Genomic DNA, 18,644 nt, shown 5'->3' with positions numbered 1-18,644 from the left:
GAAATGCGTGACTTCCACGATACTTCCAAAACCCAGGTACATGTCAATCAAAGTGACCTTTCCTTTGTTCATGGTGGGGGTTCAAAAATATTTTTTTGAAGATTGTAGATACGCAGGGGAATATATTGATAGGAGGGGACTTTAACCTTAATTTGGGTTCAAAGATGAATAAAACTGGACAAAAGACTAGCAGAAAGAACAAAGTAGCCAAATTTATGGTTAAATCAATGCAGGAAATGCAACTTTTGGATATATAGAGGAGACAACACCCAAAAGAGAAGGAATACTCATATTATTCGAGTAGACATAAAACTTACTCAAGGATTGACCTGTTCCTGTTGTCAGCCCATATCCAAGGGAGAGTTAGGAAAACAGAATATAAAGCTAGATTGTTATCTGATCACTCACCCCTGTTATTAGCAATAGAACTGGAGGACATCCCACAAAGAATATATAGATGGAAATTAAACTCCATGCTACTTAAAAGTCAGAAATTTAGAGAATTTATTGAGCGCCAATTTAAATGTACTTTGAAATAAATACAGAATCAGTGAAAGACAAATTTATATTATGGGATGCCTTCATCAGAGGGCAGATAATAAGTTATGTAACTAAAATGAAAAAGGACTACAATTGGGAAATAGAACAGCTGGAAAGGGAAACAGTAAGTACAGAAAAAGAACAAGCAACAAAGGAAGATGCAACAAAAAAGAAGATAATTGGCGGACAAAAAATAAAATACGAAACACTACAAATGTGTAAAGTGGAGAAGAACATAATGAAAATAAAGCAGAAGTATTTTGAGCTAGGAGAAAAAATGCACAAAATACTAGCTTGGCAGCTTAAAACAGAACAAGCTAAAAGAACGGTATTGGCATCAAAGAAAAAGGACAAACAAATTACATATAACCCAACAGAGATCAATGAAAATTTTAAGGAATTCTACGAGCAATTATACTGAACTGAGAACAAAGGGAAAGAAGACAAAATAGATGAGTTTCTAGCTAAAATTGAACTACCGAAATTGTAAGAAGAGGAGAAAAATAAATTGATAAAACCATTTGAAATGGAGGAAATACAAGATATATTTAAAAAGCTACCGAACAATAAAACGCCTGGGGAGGATGGACTCCCAATAGAATTATATAAAACATTTAAAGAGTTACTAATTCCTCCTCTCCTGGAAGTAATAAACCAGATAGAAGAAACACAAAACTTGCCAGATTCATGTCTTCTTTGGCTTGGCTTCGCGGACGAAGATTTATGGAGGGGTAATGTCCACGTCAGCTGCAGGCTCGTTTGTGGCTGACAAGTCCGATGCTGGACAGGCAGACATGCTTGCAGCGGTTGCAAGGGAAAATTGGTTGGTTGGGGTTGGGTGTTGGGTTTTTCCTCCTTTGCCTTTTGTCAGTGAGGTGGGCTCTGCGGTCTTCTTCAAAGGAGGTTGCTGCCTGCCGAACTGTGAGGCGACCCAAGATGCACGGTTTGAGGCGATATCAGCCCACTGGCGGTGGTCAATGTGGCAGGCACCAAGAGATTTCTTTAGGCAGTCCTTGTACCTCTTCTTTGGTGCACCTCTGTTTCGGTGGCCAGTGGAGAGCTCGCCATATAACACGATCTTGGGAAGGCGATGGTCCTCTATTCTGGAGACGTGACCTACCCAGCGCAGTTGGATCTTCAGCAGCATGGATTCGATGCTGTCGGCCTCTGCCACCTCGAGTACTTCGATGTTAGGGATGAAGTCGCTCCAATGAATGTTGAGGATGGAGCAGAGACAACGCTGGTGGAAGCGTTCTAGGAGCCGTAGGTGATGCCGGTAGAGGACCCATGATTCGGAGCCGAACAGGAGTGTGGGTATTTCAATGGTTCTGTATCCACTAATCTTTGTGAGGTTTTTCAGTTGGTTGTTTTTCCAGACTCTTTTGTGTAGTCTTCCAAAGGTGCTATTTGCCTTGGCGAGTCTGTTGTCTATCTCGTTGTCGATCCTTGCATCCGATGAAATGGTGCAGCCGAGATAGGTAAACTGGTTGACCGTTTTGAGTTTATAGTTGCCCATTCAGAGCCAGCTCTTCAGCGCTTGACATCTTGTTTTGCGGAAACTGCCAAAATGTTTGGCCTGGAAGTCAGCCTGAAGAAAACTGAGGCCAGATTCATGTAAAACAGCAGTAATGACAGTAATACCAAAGACAGGGAAAGATCCACTAACAGCAGCATCGTATAGACCAATATCTCTACTTAACTCAGATTATAAGATAATAGCCAAACTATTAGCAAACAGATTGGCCGACTGTGTACCAAAAATACAGAGGTTCAACCTACCAGAGAAATATATTAATTGGATTAAAGCATTATATAAGGGTCCAATGGCGAAGGTGACAGTAAATGGATATATATCGAACCAATTTAAATTAAGCAAGACATCTAGGCAGGGATGTCCACTATCTCACCCTCACTGTTCGCTTTAGCAATAAAACCTTTGGCATGACTGATAAGAACAGAAAATAAAATAAAAGGGATAAAAATAAAAGAGAAGTAATATAAAATCAGTCTATTTGTAGATGACATTATAGTATACTTAACAGAACCAGAATTATCAATAAAAGAATTACATAAGAAATTGAAGGAATATGGAGAAGTATTGGGGTACAAGATCAACGCAAATAAAAGTGAAGCAATTCCAATAAATAATGTGAATTTCACAAAGTTTGAGAAATAATCACCATTTAGATGGCAAACACAAGCAATTCGATACCGAGGTATACAACTAGATAATAATCTAGGCCATCTATACAAATAAAATTATCAGCCATTAACGAAGAAATTACAAGATGACTCAGAACATTGGAAAGATTTACCACAAAACTGATAGGAAGGGTAAATTGCATTAAAATGAATATCTTCCCAAGGATACAATACCTATTTCAATCATTACCAATTCCCTTAACAGAGAAATTCTTCAATGCACTAAAGAGAATAAGGAAATTCTTATGGAAAGGGGGAGAAACCAAGGATGACACTAGATAAATTAACAGAATGGTACAAACAAGGTGGTTTGCAGCTACCAAACTTTAAAAATTATTATAGAGCAGCACAATTAAGATATCTATCAGATTTTTATCAAACAATGGAAAAACCAGATTGGACCAAGATAGAGCTAGATAAAATAGGGGAGAAGGTACCAGAACATATACTTTATAAGTGGGATAAAAAACTGGTGCAATATAGAAGTTCACCAGTACTGCACCATCTGCTCAAAATTTGGAAGAAGATTCACGTAGAAAGGAAAAAAAAACAAATTACCAACTACCAAAATTATTATTAACGCAAAATCAACTAATTCCTTTCACAATAGATAACCTTTCCTTTAGAGAATGGGAGAGAAAAGGAATTAAAAGAATAGAAAATTGTTTTTTGGGAAATAATTTATTATCATTTGAACAAATGAAGTATAAGTATGGAATAACTCATGGTACAATCTTTGCATGCCACCAACTGAAAACCTACTTGAAGAACAAATTGGGAAGCAGACTGAGATTACCAGAGGAAGCAGCTTTGAATATGTGATTACAGACACAATGATAATTAAAAGATTTATAACAAACATGTACATCAAGCTGCAAGAGAAAGAAAATGATGAAATAAGCTATAAACCCAAACAAAAGTGGGAAAAAGATCTAAACATAAAGATAAAAAATCAAATAGGGGATAAGTTATGCTCTGGAATTATGAGAAATATAATAAATACGAGGTTACGCATGATACAATATAATTGATTACACAGGCTGTATATCATGCCCCAAAAGTTAAATAAATGGGATCCAACAGTATCAGATAGATGTTTTCGCTGTAAGAAGGAAACGGGAACAACAGTACATGCAATTTGGGCATGCGAGAAAGTGAAAAAGTTTTGGGAAGATCTAAATCAGATATTAAATAAAATCACAAAAAGCAACATACCAAAAAATCCAGAGATCTTACTTCTAAATAATATAAGAAGTAAAGAATTAGGCCTTAAACTGGATGAAGTGCAAAAAATATTTATTTTGATAGCCTTAGCTGTAGCAAAAAAATGTATAATGTCAACTTGGAAATCAGAAGAGAGCCTGAGAATGCACTAATGGTACATGGAAATGAATAAATGTATTCCATTGGAAAAAATAACATATAATTAAAAAAATAAAGTCACGTTATTTGAACAAATTTGGGAACCGTACATGGAACACAACAGAGAGGGCCTACCGCGGACCTCCACCCCCGAAAATGATAGAATGAGAAGACGAAATGAACTGACCCAGTGTGTAAAAGTAGATGACACATTTTTCTTGTTTATTTTCATTGTGTGATGACATTATTTAATGGGTTTATTGTATTGTATATGTTGAACGTTTAATGGGTTTGGAGGGGGTGGGAAGGAGGGAGAGGAGGGAGGGAAGGGAGGGAGAAAAAGGGGAGAAAATGGCACTGTGTATATTCAAGAGGGAAATGTTTGTGTGTATTTTGATTAAATTGGTTCATAGTGTGAAAAAATTTAAAAAAATTTTAAAAATTCACTTTTCACGTAATGGATCAAAATCAGAATAAAAATTAGATAATTTAAGTTTGGACATATGTATTCTATGTATCACCTTAAATTGTCATAAATAATGCCATATTTTTATCTGTTTCCTGTGTAATCAGGAAAATGACAAGCCACTTAATTCACAACTTGTAAATTAATTTGTTGGATGGAAACATTTTCAATGGAAACCACTGTACTTGTAGAGAGGAAACAGATGTTTCTCCTGTGCCTTTTATTTAAATAGTCATGACATCAAACCTGTTAGAAAACTTCTGGTCTACAGCACAGTAATGATCTAAATTCTTGAATATTCCTCTGAGATCTGGAGTATCAACAACAAGCACCTTAGGACATTGAAAAGATATCATTAACACCATCAATATGGTCTCCCAGGTCAACATCTCCAGCATTGAGGCTGCAGTGGTTGGATCTATTCAGTGGGAGTGTCATTCTCCAACATTGTTCTGAGCTCAGTTACGGTAAGGGATCAGAGTTAAGGACTGAATAATGTACTCAAACCCTCCTAAAAGAAATATAACATCCCCATTGATTGTTGGAAATCCCTGGCCTGACCAACAAAATGGAAAAGGGCATTTAGGATGGTATTGACAATTTCAAGTTGTATATCAGAAGCCCTCCATATGTGACAGAAGGAGCACATCACTTCACAGACTATCCACTAGCCAGCACCATTAGGCACCATCTCACCATCTGGTAAAGTTCCCATATTGTCCTCACAACCCATAAAATCAGAGTGGAAATAAGTCCTCTTTGTTTCCAAGATTTAAGAAATGAACAATCATCCATTTGAAATGAAAATGGATATCAACATGAAGAATAAAAGTTAGTTTAAAACTATTTTAGTTCTTTTTTTTTCATAATTTACAACCCAAATTCAGATGCCGGTGAGAAGCTCTGCCAGTCTTGACATTTTGAAAGCATCTCATTACATTTTGTTATTCTCTTTTCTTTTAAATTAAAGGATCTCTTGAAGTTCAGGGTTTTTTTTCTGTGCCCCGCCACCCCCCCCCCCCGCCCCCCCCCCAAAGCCCTTGAGAAGGTGTTTTTCCTGAGCCATTGTGGTCCCTACAGTTGTGATTTGGAAAATGTGCTGTTTCTATGCACCTTGTCCTTACAAGTATTTGAGGTCAAGGATTTGGGATGTGCTATTTTGTAAATTCTGCAATGATTTAGGAAGATTGTGCATAATTCTGCTAGGTTGTGCTGGTGGTGGATTTTGCTCATTTGCTTGGGGAAGGGATGTCAATAGCAGAAACAGTTTTGTCCTGGATGGTGTCAACATTCTTATGTGTCCAAATGCATCATTGCTTCTTCCTGTATAAGTGGTGGAATGATCTTGAGGATGTATGACTTGAAATATTTGTTCCATTCTACCCAATCTAATGACCTATTATTGTAACCACAGCATTTCCACAGCATAACATTTAGTTAGATGTATTCTCCAGTATGACGGTGATGTGGCAAATGACATTAGCAATGTCTTTGAAAACCATGGTGAATTTGATCAATTCCCTTCTTTGAAAATTATCATTGCCTGGTACAAAAGTTAGTCATCACCTCTTAAACTTGTTGCACTTTTTCCTGCGAGCATTAACTGCATTATTATCTGAGAAACTGCAATTGAGACTGAACACCAATCATCATTAAACATCCTCCTCCTGACATAATGGAAGAGGCCTCATTGATGAATCAACTGATGGTGGGGAAGAGCAGTAAGATACTTCAGCATATTGACTATAGAATGAGGCGCATCCTTCAAGATGGGCACATCTTCATTGGAACCTTCAAAGCATTCGACTAGCGTACTGTTATTAATAACTATAGCAGAAACTTACTGTGGATTAATGATTGTTCTTGGATACCCATGATTATTTTCTTCTGTGCTTGGTATGACTCCAGCTAAGGGAATGACTTTGCATCCCAATTCCCATTAACTTTACACTGGCTCTTTGGTGCCTTGTAAAGGATCACTCAGAAAGAAATTATAGTATTTCTGTAACCTCAGCAAATCATGGTGCTGAAATCTGACTGCATGAAAAATTGTTGCACTACTCGCAAAAAAGCAATTGCTTTCTTCAGTGATTTAATATGTGGGAAAGTGTACGGCTTAGCATTATGAAAATAGCTTTTTCAATGCAGAGCTCTCTGGTTAATCAAAACAGAAGAAAGGAAGTAGAAAAAATCATCAGTGATTTAACAGGAAATAATTGTGTCGACTGAATCATTTTTGCCTTGCTTTACAGCAGGTCAGAGAGACTGTTTAATTCACACTGGGTGCTTCGAAATATTGCATGTTATTATGCAACTAATTATCATCCAAAGAAATTTTGGTTTCTCAAAATACATTGTTAATTTTCCTTTATAATTAATATCACTTAAATGTTCATTCATAAAGGCTAAATAGGGTGAAGAAATTTTCACAGGAATAGGGAAAATCTTACTGGTTTCACTTCTTTATAAATTGTATTATTAAATCATTCTGAAGTATAGAGAATGATCATTTATCAGAAATCTGTGGAGAGGGAACAGAATACAGGTTTCAGGTTGAAAAATCAGCAGTTTGAGGTTGGGAGTGGGCTGAGGGATCAAGGGTCTGTAATTTCAATTAGAGAATGGATGGTGTTGAATTAGTATAAATAATTAACAACCTCTCCTTTTCCTATCTCCCTCTCCCTGCTATTAGTATGTATAATAACACTTTTTTAAAAGATGCAACAGTGGTCAATATCTTTAAAGGGCAGAGCCACAACGTCACAACTGCTTGACGAAATGTGAGATGCACCAATGGGATGCACCAGTTTTCCTTTTAAGACAGCATTACTCACCTCTGCTATCAAATGAGAATGAAAATAGTGATCTATTGACTTATCACTCATGGCAAATCATCAATAGCACTAAGGTAAACCATTGTTATACCATGGATACTGCCGGCTGAACACACCTCCAAAGACCAATCCTACTCATGACCCCTTTGCATGCTCCCCAGTCTTCCTGCTATGATCAGTCGATGAGGTTAGTTGTTGCTCCCGTCTATAGTCAATAAAAGCCTAGCAGTTTCACAACCTCAGTTGTTTATGGTAATTGATGGTGCATCAATTTTATTGACTATATTTTTCAAAGAAACCAGAGAGACTCAACATAGATCCTCGATCCTCTGATGCCTCAAACACGTTCGAACTCTGGCTATGTTTTTTTTGAGGACTTCCTGACAGCGACCGCGAACGCCATTAACATGAACGACGACAGACTGAAACTCCTCTTCTCATGAGTCAGGCCCCTAATCTTCTTGATGATCAACAATGCCAAATCATATGTGGAGGCCAAGGGCATACTGAAGGTCCAGTATCACAAAAGGTGAATGAGGTCTATGCCTAGCATCTCCTGGCCATGATGAAGCAGCGACCTGGTGAGTCAAGCACCAAGTACCTATCCGAGTCCTCTGCAGGGTGTGCAACTGCAAAGCCATGACAGCTGCCCAGAATATGGAGGACCTCATCTGGGATGCCTATGTGGCTGGCATCTGGTCCTGGATTCCTGGAGCCGAAGGTACTCAACCTGCAAGGGGTGGTTGAATTAATGGAGTTGCTGGAAGTGGCCCTTCAAATTTTGGACAACTACTCAACTGCCTGTTGGCCGCCATTGGCACCACTATCTTGGGATAAGATACCATCTCATGCTGAGAGCAAATGGTCACAGACATCATTACAATCCTCTAGTGACCTGATCTCGGACACCGTGGTGAGTGATCACCCCAAATGTTACTTCTGCAGGCAGGGAAAGCACCCGAGGAAATTCTGCCCTGCCAAGGAGGTGGGATGCTTTTGGTGCAGAAAAAGAGGACATTATGCAAAAGTCTGCCAGTCTTAACTGCCCGCGCAACCTCAACACTGCTTACAGAGAGCCACCACCCTGGGCAGCGTGATCGGACCATCTCCTCTGCGGACCAGCATTGCCACATGCAAGTCACGGGGGCCACCATTTTGGACTGCACGGCAGGCACCATCTTCTCTTGCGTGCAGTACCATGGGGGAACAGCAATGGTGGCCATTTTGGGAACTCGGGTCCTCAATGGACTCGGACAGTCCTCCATCACCCTGAACCAAGAACGACCACACAAATTCGCCAGATCCATGATGAATATCCAGGCACGTAATGAACTGCTTGTTTAATAGTGGGAGTACAGAAAGCCTTATCCACCCTAATACTGCTAAACCCCTATCCCTCGAAGGGAGACGTCCATGGATCCTGTACAGTGACTTTGACCATTCGAGGCACAGTTTACAAACATTTCTGGCTCCTCGTCATGCTGCAGCTCTGTGCCCCCTTGCTACCTCACCATTTGCAAAGAGCAGTTTCTAAATGGCCCACTGCGCATGACCTGTGGGCTTTCGAGCCTTAACGTCACCCCTTCACCTCTGTTCATGAACCTCACCCCCAAATGCAAAAAAGGTAGCCAAGTGATACTGCAACTCAGACAGAGCATTCACCAAGTCAGAAGTTCAGCGTTTGTTGGGCAAGGGCATCATCAAGGCTAGCAATAGTCCCTGGAGATCCCAGGTGGTTGTAGTAAAGAACAGGGTGAAGAATAGGATGGTCAGAGACTATAGCCAGACCATCAATCGGTACATGCAGCTCAATGCATGCCCCTTCCACCATATATCTGATATGGTTAACCAGATTGCATAATATCGAGTATTCTCCACAAACGACCTCAAGTCAGCCTATCACCACTTCCCGATCTGCCTGGAGGACCACTAGTATACTGCATTCAACGTTGATGGCCATCTCTACCACTTCCTCCAGGTCCCCTTTGGCATTACCAATGGGGTCTCTGTTTTCCAGTATGAGATGGAACATATGGTGGACCATTGTAAACTGCAGGCCACTTTTCCATAGCTTAACAATGTGACCATCTGCGGCCACAATGTCAACTTCAAAAATTCCTTCGGCACGCGAAGTTTCTGAACCTTATTTATAACAAGGAGGTGTGTTTTCCAGGCAACTTGATTAGCCATTCTTGGCTGTGTGGTTAAAAATGGCATCATTGGCCCCCAAACTTGACTGTGTGCGCCCTTTACTGTAGATGCCCCTCCCCCACACACTCAAAGCCCTGAAGAGGTGCCTGACTTTCTTCTGATATTAGACTCAGTGGGACCCCAACTTTGTGGACAAGGCTTGCCCAATAGTAAAAGCCACCTTTTTTCCCCTGTCGGCAAAGGGCCGCACAGCCTTCAGCCATATCAAGGACGACATAGCCAGGGCAGCGATGCATGCTATAGATGAGTCCACCCCTTTCCAGGTGGAGAGCGATGCATCAGACTTCACCCCAGCTGCTACACTCAACCAAGCAGACAGACTCTTCACCTTCTTCTTATGCACACTCCAAGGCTCTGAGGTCCACCATTCCTCAGTCAAAAAGGAGTCCAGGCCATCATGGACGTGGTACAACACTAGAGGCACAACCTCGTTGGCAAATGCTTCACTCTCCTCTCGGACCAGTGGGCGGTCGCCTACATGTTCAACAATAAACAAAAGGGCAAAATCAAGAATGATAAAATGCTCAGGTGGAGAATGAACTGTCCACCTATAATTACGATATCCTATAGTGGTCTGGCAAACTTAATGAGCTCTTAGATACCAGTATCCAAATGGCCAAATTGCAGACCTTCCATAACAACCTCTGCCTCTTCGGAGTAACTAAGCTCTTCCATTTCATTAAAGCACGAAACCTACCATACTCCATTGAGGAATTCAGAACAATAACCAAAAACTACTAGGTCTGTGCCGAGTGCAAACTGCACTTCTACTGCTGGACAAGGTGCACCTGATCAAATCAACTTACTCATTTGAGCACCTGAGCATCGACTTCAAGGGGCCTCTCTCTTCCTTGAATCGGAAGATAAACTTCCTCACCATCACTGATGAGTATTCCTGCTAGCCTTTCTCCATCCCCTGCCCAGACATGACAGCTACAGTCGTCAAGGCCCTCCGCAATATCTTCACGCTCTTTGGGTACCCTTGCTTTATCCACAGTGACCGGGGGACCTCATTCATGCGGCAGTACCTGCTAGCTGGGTCATCGCCATGAGCAATACCACCAGCTACAATCCCAAAGGGAATGGGCAGTGGAAAGGGAGAATGCCACAGTCTGGAAAACCATCCTCTTGGCCCTGAGGTCATTGGGCCCCCCTGTCTCCCACTGGCAAGAGGTCCTCCCAGATGCACTCCACTCAGTGCTGTTGCTCTTATGTACGGCCACTAACAATACGCCTCATGAATGTATGTTTGCTTTCCCTAGGAAGTCTACATCAGGGACTATGCTGCCTGCCTGACTGACCTTCCCAGGACAAATGGTTGAAGGAATCCACCTCCTCCACATACACTACGCCAATGTAGCCTTCCCTGATGGGCATGAGGACACGGTCTCCATCAGGGATTTGCCACCATCAGGCACCCCTCTGACCACGATTGACCACCAACAGATGCTCCCTCTCGCTGCCATCTTGAGGGGCACCCTGAAACCCGCTGTTGACCACACTCCACCCCGACAACTGTTGTCACCAATGATGCACCAGCACCACACACCCTCCTCCCTTTATCTGTCCCTTCTCCCGATGAACTTTAACCGTTAACAACAGACCAGACACACAATCTGCCCAGGGCGCCATGGTGGTGCACCAACCATTATCACATCATTCGTTGTGGCAGAGGAGACCCCCTGACAGGCTTGACTTGTAAAATATGTATATATTTTTTTTCTCTTCTCACCCCACAGGACTTTTCTGAAAAAAGGAGTGAATGTGTACTATGATTGGCTACTGCCAGCTGGACACACCTCCTGAGACTGATCCTACCAATTACGTTTTGCATGCTTTCCATTCATCTTGCCATGATCAGTCGATGAGTTTGATTGCTACTGCAGTCTATAATCAATAAAAACCTATCAGTTTCACAACCTCAGTCTTTTGTGGTAATTGATGGTGCATCAAGTACAATGTGCAGTGTTCTTTTAACACACCAATTTTAAAGAAATTTATTTCAAGACTAATATTCCCTCTTTTAAGAGCAATTTAGAAATTTTCTTTGATACGTTTTATGGAGTGAACTGTACATTTATTATGTTAACTGAAGTCCAATTACTCAAGAGAGTAGTTTTAAAGTTTCTTCAATTATTTACCGAGTATTTTTAAGAAAAGTTTAACATTATGCAATACAACAGGCTTTGCCCTAAATGTAACAGCATATTTTGTATATATGCTTGAATAAAAACTATACATGATGGGAAATTATGATTTTATAAAAGTTATGATTTTATTTTCAGAGTATGTAAATGGTTTATTGTGACACCAGATTTAGTGACAATAGTTATTAATATTTTATATTTTTTGTTTGATGTGATATGAAGAACTTTTTGATGTTCCAATGAAAGATAGAACTTTGTGGGGTTTTTTAGTGGTTGAGGGTTGGATCATAAGAATTGAAACTGTGAGGCATTCAGTAATCATGTTGTGAGGTTAATTTAAAGAGCTTGTCTTTAATGTAAGGAATAGCACAGACAGCTGCCTTTGCTGGACCTATTTGCTAATAACTGTGTAGCAGCCCAGAGCTGTGTTTACCAATAACAGAATGTGATAGGCTGGTTGCATACTGAGGTTGTTTAGAATGGAGGTCTTATCAATGAGCCTTTGTCCATAGTCATTCTCTTACAATTCTAAGGCTGCATTTATTGTGGACTTTCAAAAAATAATAGTTCAATGGAAAAAAAAGAATTGAAGAAAATGTCTTGATAGTTCTCGCACTGGTTGCCTTCACTGCCTTCACAGACTTCAGCAATTGAAAGCAAGTGTCACCTAACGAACATGTTTATCCCAGGATAAAACTGGCAGTGTTTTATAATCTGTTCCACATGAATGAGATTTATTCTTAAATTCCATTTCTAAATTTTAAATTAAATTTGTCAAATGAGAAACAAGTTTTGATATATCATATCCAAAACCCAAAAATATGTTAGCATTTTTGAAAATGAATTTAATGTACCAAAATAATATGTAACCATTGCTTAAAAGTAGGCTTCATCACATTGGACTAATCAAATTTTAAATATTTTCCAAAATAAAAATCAAAGGACTGAAATTTATTTAATTTTCTACAGTCCACATTAAGGCTGTTGATGCTGCAAAGTAGAATATTTCTCCTGGAATCAGCATCAAATTCAGGTAAATACTTTATAAAGCCTTTTTTCAAAGTGAAGAAAATTCTCCAGTATAAGTGTTGTACTTAATTTACCAAGTCCATTGTCAACAACCCTCACTGAATGAGAGTGGAAAGTTAGCAATTAATTAATTTGAAATTTTCGAGGAAGTTTTAAATTGTTTAGCGCAATCATAAAATAATCCAGTTTATTGTAAAGTAGCAATGCCAAACCTGAAATTCTGTAAGTTTATAGTGGATCTTGAAAAGATTGAGGTGTTAAAGAGTCCAGAGGACCCCAAAAACCAGCAGCAAAAGATATGCACCACAACTCAAAGGGGTACTTAAACAAAAGTAGCTTTTAATTATATTTGAACAAGAAAACAGAATTAAACTTTAACTTATTACTATCAACTTACTTAACCTACATAATTTCCCCCCCCCCCCCTTCTAATACTAAGTGCAGGTGTGTGTAATATTTATGCAAGCTTAGAAAAGTTCTTTGGATCACAATCCAATCTCATTGGTTGCAGGCAATTCTTGTACTGTGCACAGAAGTTAGCATTAATAAAGTTCACCAGGCTTTGGTGCTTAACAGGCAAATGGGTTACCACTCAGGAGGGTTCTGGTTGGTTTTCTGAGAGAGATTCCTTTTGTTCCAGGACATCTGCACCTGATTCCTTCCCAATCAGTCTTGCTGTTGGAACTTTCCCCCTTCAGGGTTCTCCAGATGATCCTTTATCTTTCAGGTCACCTTTCAGACAGCTAGTCTTCTCCTTTGACCAGGCAGTCTTCCAAAGTTTGCCAGCTTATCCCTCTGAAACAGATTTCTCTATCTCTCCTCTCTCTGCTCCCTCCCTCTCTGAGAGCAAAGCTGTTCTCCTCTGCCTGCAAAGATCACATGGCCTCCCAGGCATGCTGCTGTATGTTACTACTTTGTTGCTTTCTGCAAAATTCCTGCAAAATTCGGTGTTTTAAAATGTTTGTGTGCAACCTGCTCTAACCATTCCTCCCAAACCACCTGCAAATACTCTGTCACAGAGGGAGTGCATGGATAATGAACAATTTTAATGTCATATTAAAAATCATTGTTACTTGTTGAAACACTCCATTATATTCATATGATGATTACTGCTGTTGATATAGTGCAAAAAAATCTGGATGTTGAAAATGTCAGGTAAAAATACAAAGTGCTGAAATTGCTCAGCAAGGCAGCAGATTCACAGTTAATGTACTCAGTCTTGTACCTTGAATTTTTTGAATAGAGGACAAGACAAGCTGATCCTCCACACCCGACAGACATCTAGTGAGGTGATGCAGTATCTTGACAGCTCATCAGAAGTCAAAGGCAGCAAAAGGCTTTTTTTAATAGTGCTTAAATGAGGGTTGTAAATAATTTACATTTTAAAACTATTAACATAAAGTGGAGATCAATAAATTTCTTAGTTTTAAAAAGTCAAGAGATCTGACGCAAATGCAAGAAGGTGATGAGATTTAGTGCACATTTGTCCAACAGGTGAGTAGTCATGGCTTTTAGTTTGCAGATCTGATGTATATATTTTCCTTGTTTTTAATTGAATTCCAATGAAAAAGTCAATGAAGTCTTCATGTGGTACTGTTTGTAGTGACTATTTTCTTTTATAATCGCTTGCTGGAATTAGAATGTTGTTGTTGACCATAACTCATTCTAACAAATCAGTACTAATGTCGAGTTTTCCACAGTTTATTAAACATTATTATCAGTTGCTATACATTGTTAGAAAGCCATTAAACTTTGTTAGACAATGATTAAACGATGATTAAACAATCAATAAAAGTTGTTGAAACATTCTAAATTTCTTACCATTTCATAGATTCAAAGAACAAAGAAAACTAACTGACCTGGTTGTCTCTTTCGAAGGCAAGCTATGACCTTCCAAATGGCTTGAAAGCTACAAAATAGAATTTACTTGCAAGAAATACATTTTAACCCTTGCACTATTAGTCACATTGTTCTGCGTACTATACTGGAATTATTTTTAAAACTTTTCTGAAGCAGTCAAAATTATAATTTTGTCATTAATTCTTTAAACTGGCATCCAGTGAAAATTATTAGGTGTCATACTTTTATGTCTGAGGTAGAGTGGATGCTAAAATTTTTATGCTAAACTTTGCTAAGAGAAAATATATTGGCTGTGAGATTTCATTTTAAAGTTTTCTTTTATGGACTGAAATTATTTGGAAGAACTAGAGCATATTGATTAAGAGGAGAAACAGTCAGATGAGGAAAATAAAGAACACTGTTGATAATCCCTTTTCTCCTTGTGCCTGGTTAGCCTTGTAATCCCTGACTTTGTCAAGAGCAAAGGCAGAGATGTCTTTACATATCATTTGAACTGAGTTCTTGCTTTGAAGAAATAACATATAGTTTAAGAAATAATATTGAAATATTTGAACAAGTATGGGAGCCTTACATTAAATACAATAGCGAAAACCTACCGGGGACAAACATTACCTAAGTTGATGGAAGGAGAAGGAAAGAAAAGAATGGACTCTGTAGAATTTCTGGTGTATTTTTGTTGAATGACAACATTGTCTGACTGAATTAATGCAACCTAGATTGTATACCTAAAATGGATGAGGGGGGGGTGGGGGGGTGGCTTGGGAGGAGGGAGGGGGGGAGAAAAAGTCACTGTAAATATGTGAAAAAGAAAAAGTGTATATCATGGCTAATGTGATTTATGGTGTGAAAAATAAAAAATTTAAAAAAAAATAAAAATAAAAATAAAAAAAAAAAGAAATAAATCCAACCTTGTTGGTCAAGGGGAATAATGATGCTAATTTATATCTGTCTGCCCATAGATACTGAGTGTGTGTGTGTGTTAGAATGTCTAGCAAGAACAGAAAAATGACTGGTTCATCTAAAATCACAGAAGCAAATTCAATCTGATATGTGCCAATGCTTTCAGAGGATATCATATTTTATACCAGTAGTCAAAAATCACAATTTTAACTCCGCAGAGTCAAAAGTTCAGAAACATGTCCTTCTGCCCAACTTACCCACATAGGCTCATATCCCTTTAACTCTTTCCACTCCATATACATGTCAAAATGTCTTTTGAATATCACTATTGTACCTGCTTCCACCATTTCCTCTAGCAGCTCATACCAAATACCCATTCCCTTCAAGTCCCTTTTGAATCTTGCTCCTCTCACCCTAATTCTAATGCTCTTTAGCCTTCAGTATCCCTGAGTTGCTTTGTTTTACAACATTCTCCGGGGCCTTAGCATTCACTACACGACCTGATGATCTGACCATCACATTTAACACATCAAAGGAGCAGGACCTTACACTTATCCAAGTTAAATGCCATCTACCATTCCTTGGTCCCTTTCCCATTTCATGAAGATCCTCTTATAATCTTAGATGACCTTGTTCAGTGTCCACTATATTAACAATTTTAGTGTCATCTGCATACTTAATAACCATGCTAACTACAGCGTACATTGTCATACACATTGTTAACATAAATAGCAAGCAACAGTGAACTCACTGTGGCATAATGCTGATCACAAACATTCAATCTGAGTAACAACTGTCCACTGCCACCCTCTGACTCCTCAAGGCAATTTCAAATTGGTTAGCTCACCCTGAATCCCATGCGATCTGACATTCTGGACCAGCCTACCATGTCAGGCCTTGTCAAAGGCCTTGCAAAATTCCATGTGGACAAAACTTCCCTCCCTGCCCTCGTCAATGCTCTTGGTTCCTTTTCAAAATCGACACACTTGAACAGGCTCTGGGAATCTATTGACTTTTATGTTTTGGGGGGGTTTTTTTTGGTTTTTTTTTAAGTCCTCCAGCATCTCCACTAATGTAATCTGGACTCTCTTCAAGATATCACTATATACTTCCTCAAAATCCCCAGCCTCAAAATTTTTCCATATGGTAAATACAGATGAAAAATTCTTCATTAGGACTTCAACCATCTCTTGTGGCTTCACTCAAAGATCCCTTTGTTGAGCTTTAAAGGTCCCTATTTTTTCCCTTTTATTCTTTTATAGGATTTTTAATAGATTTTTGTAGGGTTCTCCTTCACCTAATCTGCCAGAGCCATTTTATGCCCATCTCCTTATTTCCCTTTTAGTGAATGCTTACATGTTTTATACTACTTAATGGATTCATTTAATTCAACTGTCTGTATACCTCCTTTCTCTTTACCAGGTCCTCAGATTGTCTGATCAAAGTTTCCGAATCATGCAACCCTGTTTCCTTAAATTCGAACAGGAATATGCTGACCCTGAACTTTCTCTATCTCTCTTTTAAAAGCTTCCCACTTGCCAAATTTCCCTTCACCGATTTTGTTAATTTCCATAAATTAATCAATATCTTTTTTAAATGGATCTCTGTACTATACTGAATAGAGAATTCCAAATATACTCCATCTTTTGAGTGAATAAATTTCTCTTCATTTTAAATAGCTATTGCTTATTCTGACACTGAGAACCCTAGTTCAAAACTCCTGTCTGGGAAATTAAAATTTTTGAAAGTTTCAATGATATCTTTCTTCCAAACTCCAGAATTATAGTCACAACCATTTCTACCGATCCCATTAGTCTCCTCTCTTGCTCAATCATTCCTTCCAGATTCTAGTGCTCATCTACCCATTTGGAGCAATATACAGGGATTAATTAACAAACAAACCTTCATGTCATTGAGATGTTGGAAATCAGATAACATGGAGAACCCCATGTAATCACAAGGAGAATGTGTTGTGCAAAATTGTTCAGGATTGAGCCCAGGTCATTGGAGCTGTGAGACAGCATCTGCATGATCTGTGCTATCCTATATGGAGGACCAGTCTACTCTGTCTTTCATTGTATAGCTGACCAGCTATCCCAGGAACCAATCTGATGAGTCTCTATGCTATATACATCATTTCTTGGGTAAGGAATCCAAAGCTTCACAATATTTCACCTGTAATCTCACCAGGGCCCTATTAAATTACAGTAAGATGTGTTTATTGTGCTTTCATATCCACTCATAACAAAGATCAGCATACTAATTCCCATCCTAAATGTTTGCTAAATTTGCATGCTACCTTATGTATGAGAATACCCAAGGCTTATTGAACACTGTGTCCATTAAAAAAAAAAGCCTGTTTTTCTGTTTTGGGCACCAAAATGGAAGATTTAACAACTTTTAGCTCTGGTCATTTTTTTTGGAACATAGGAAATTGTTTAACATGTGATCAGCTTAGGAAAAATAAATTGGAAGAACCTATTTCCCTTAGCAGAGGTGCTTAAAAAAAAATAAATAGGGGATGTAAATAAATTAGTGGGTAGAAGGATAAGATGGAAGTTGTGCCGCTGTAATAATGACGAATAATCATTGTCATCTGCAATTAAGAATCAAAATTTATATGTTCTTACATGAGGCACTTTTGGATGATTCTGAAAGAAGTAATCTTGTGTCATATAAATAAAATTATCCTGTGTCTGCTTCAAAAAAAAACACTCTCTATTTCTGAAAGTCAGCTTTTTGGTTCCTTCTGAACATTCATCTAAGAGTATGAAAGTTTTTTTTGTATTGTACGCAAGTACAATATAGCGATGCACCAAAATTATTTCTTTCTACAGCCACACCAATTTATTCTGTCATAACACAAGGAGGTTTTCAATCTCCATCCTCGATTCTGACTCATCATTCCCCATTATTTGGCCAACAACAGTGGTGTCATCAGTGAATTTATAGACTGTGTTGAAGCTAAATAGGCTACATAATTGTGAGTGTAGAGGGAATAGAGTAGGGGACTAAGCTCAGGGCTTTGTGGTACCCCTGCATTGATGGTCAGCGAATCGACACTGATTGCGGTCTGCCAATGAGGAAGTTATG

The 18,644-nt window shown here is 38.9% G+C and overlaps 1 protein-coding gene and 1 long non-coding RNA gene across 9 annotated transcripts in view; one reads left to right on the top strand and one right to left on the bottom strand.

The window, feature by feature from the left end:
- The window catches only part of LOC138760837 (uncharacterized), a 154,326-nt gene that overhangs the window by 46,072 nt on the left and 89,610 nt on the right, over positions 1-18,644 (bottom strand). Inside the window, exon 3 of the long non-coding RNA XR_011355894.1 lies at positions 14,651-14,700. This is a non-coding gene — a long non-coding RNA (uncharacterized lncRNA). The remainder of the gene's footprint in view (positions 1-14,650; positions 14,701-18,644) is intronic.
- Positions 1-18,644, top strand: part of LOC138760836 (KH domain-containing RNA-binding protein QKI) — a 628,685-nt gene that overhangs the window by 529,332 nt on the left and 80,709 nt on the right. The window lies entirely within an intron of this gene.

The sequence above is a fragment of the Narcine bancroftii genome, chromosome 4 (assembly GCF_036971445.1).
Source record: "Narcine bancroftii isolate sNarBan1 chromosome 4, sNarBan1.hap1, whole genome shotgun sequence".
Classification (NCBI taxonomy): domain Eukaryota; kingdom Metazoa; phylum Chordata; class Chondrichthyes; order Torpediniformes; family Narcinidae; genus Narcine; species Narcine bancroftii.
The sequence above is the reverse complement of the archived record's forward strand: the minus strand, read 5'-3'. Positions and strand labels throughout refer to the sequence as shown.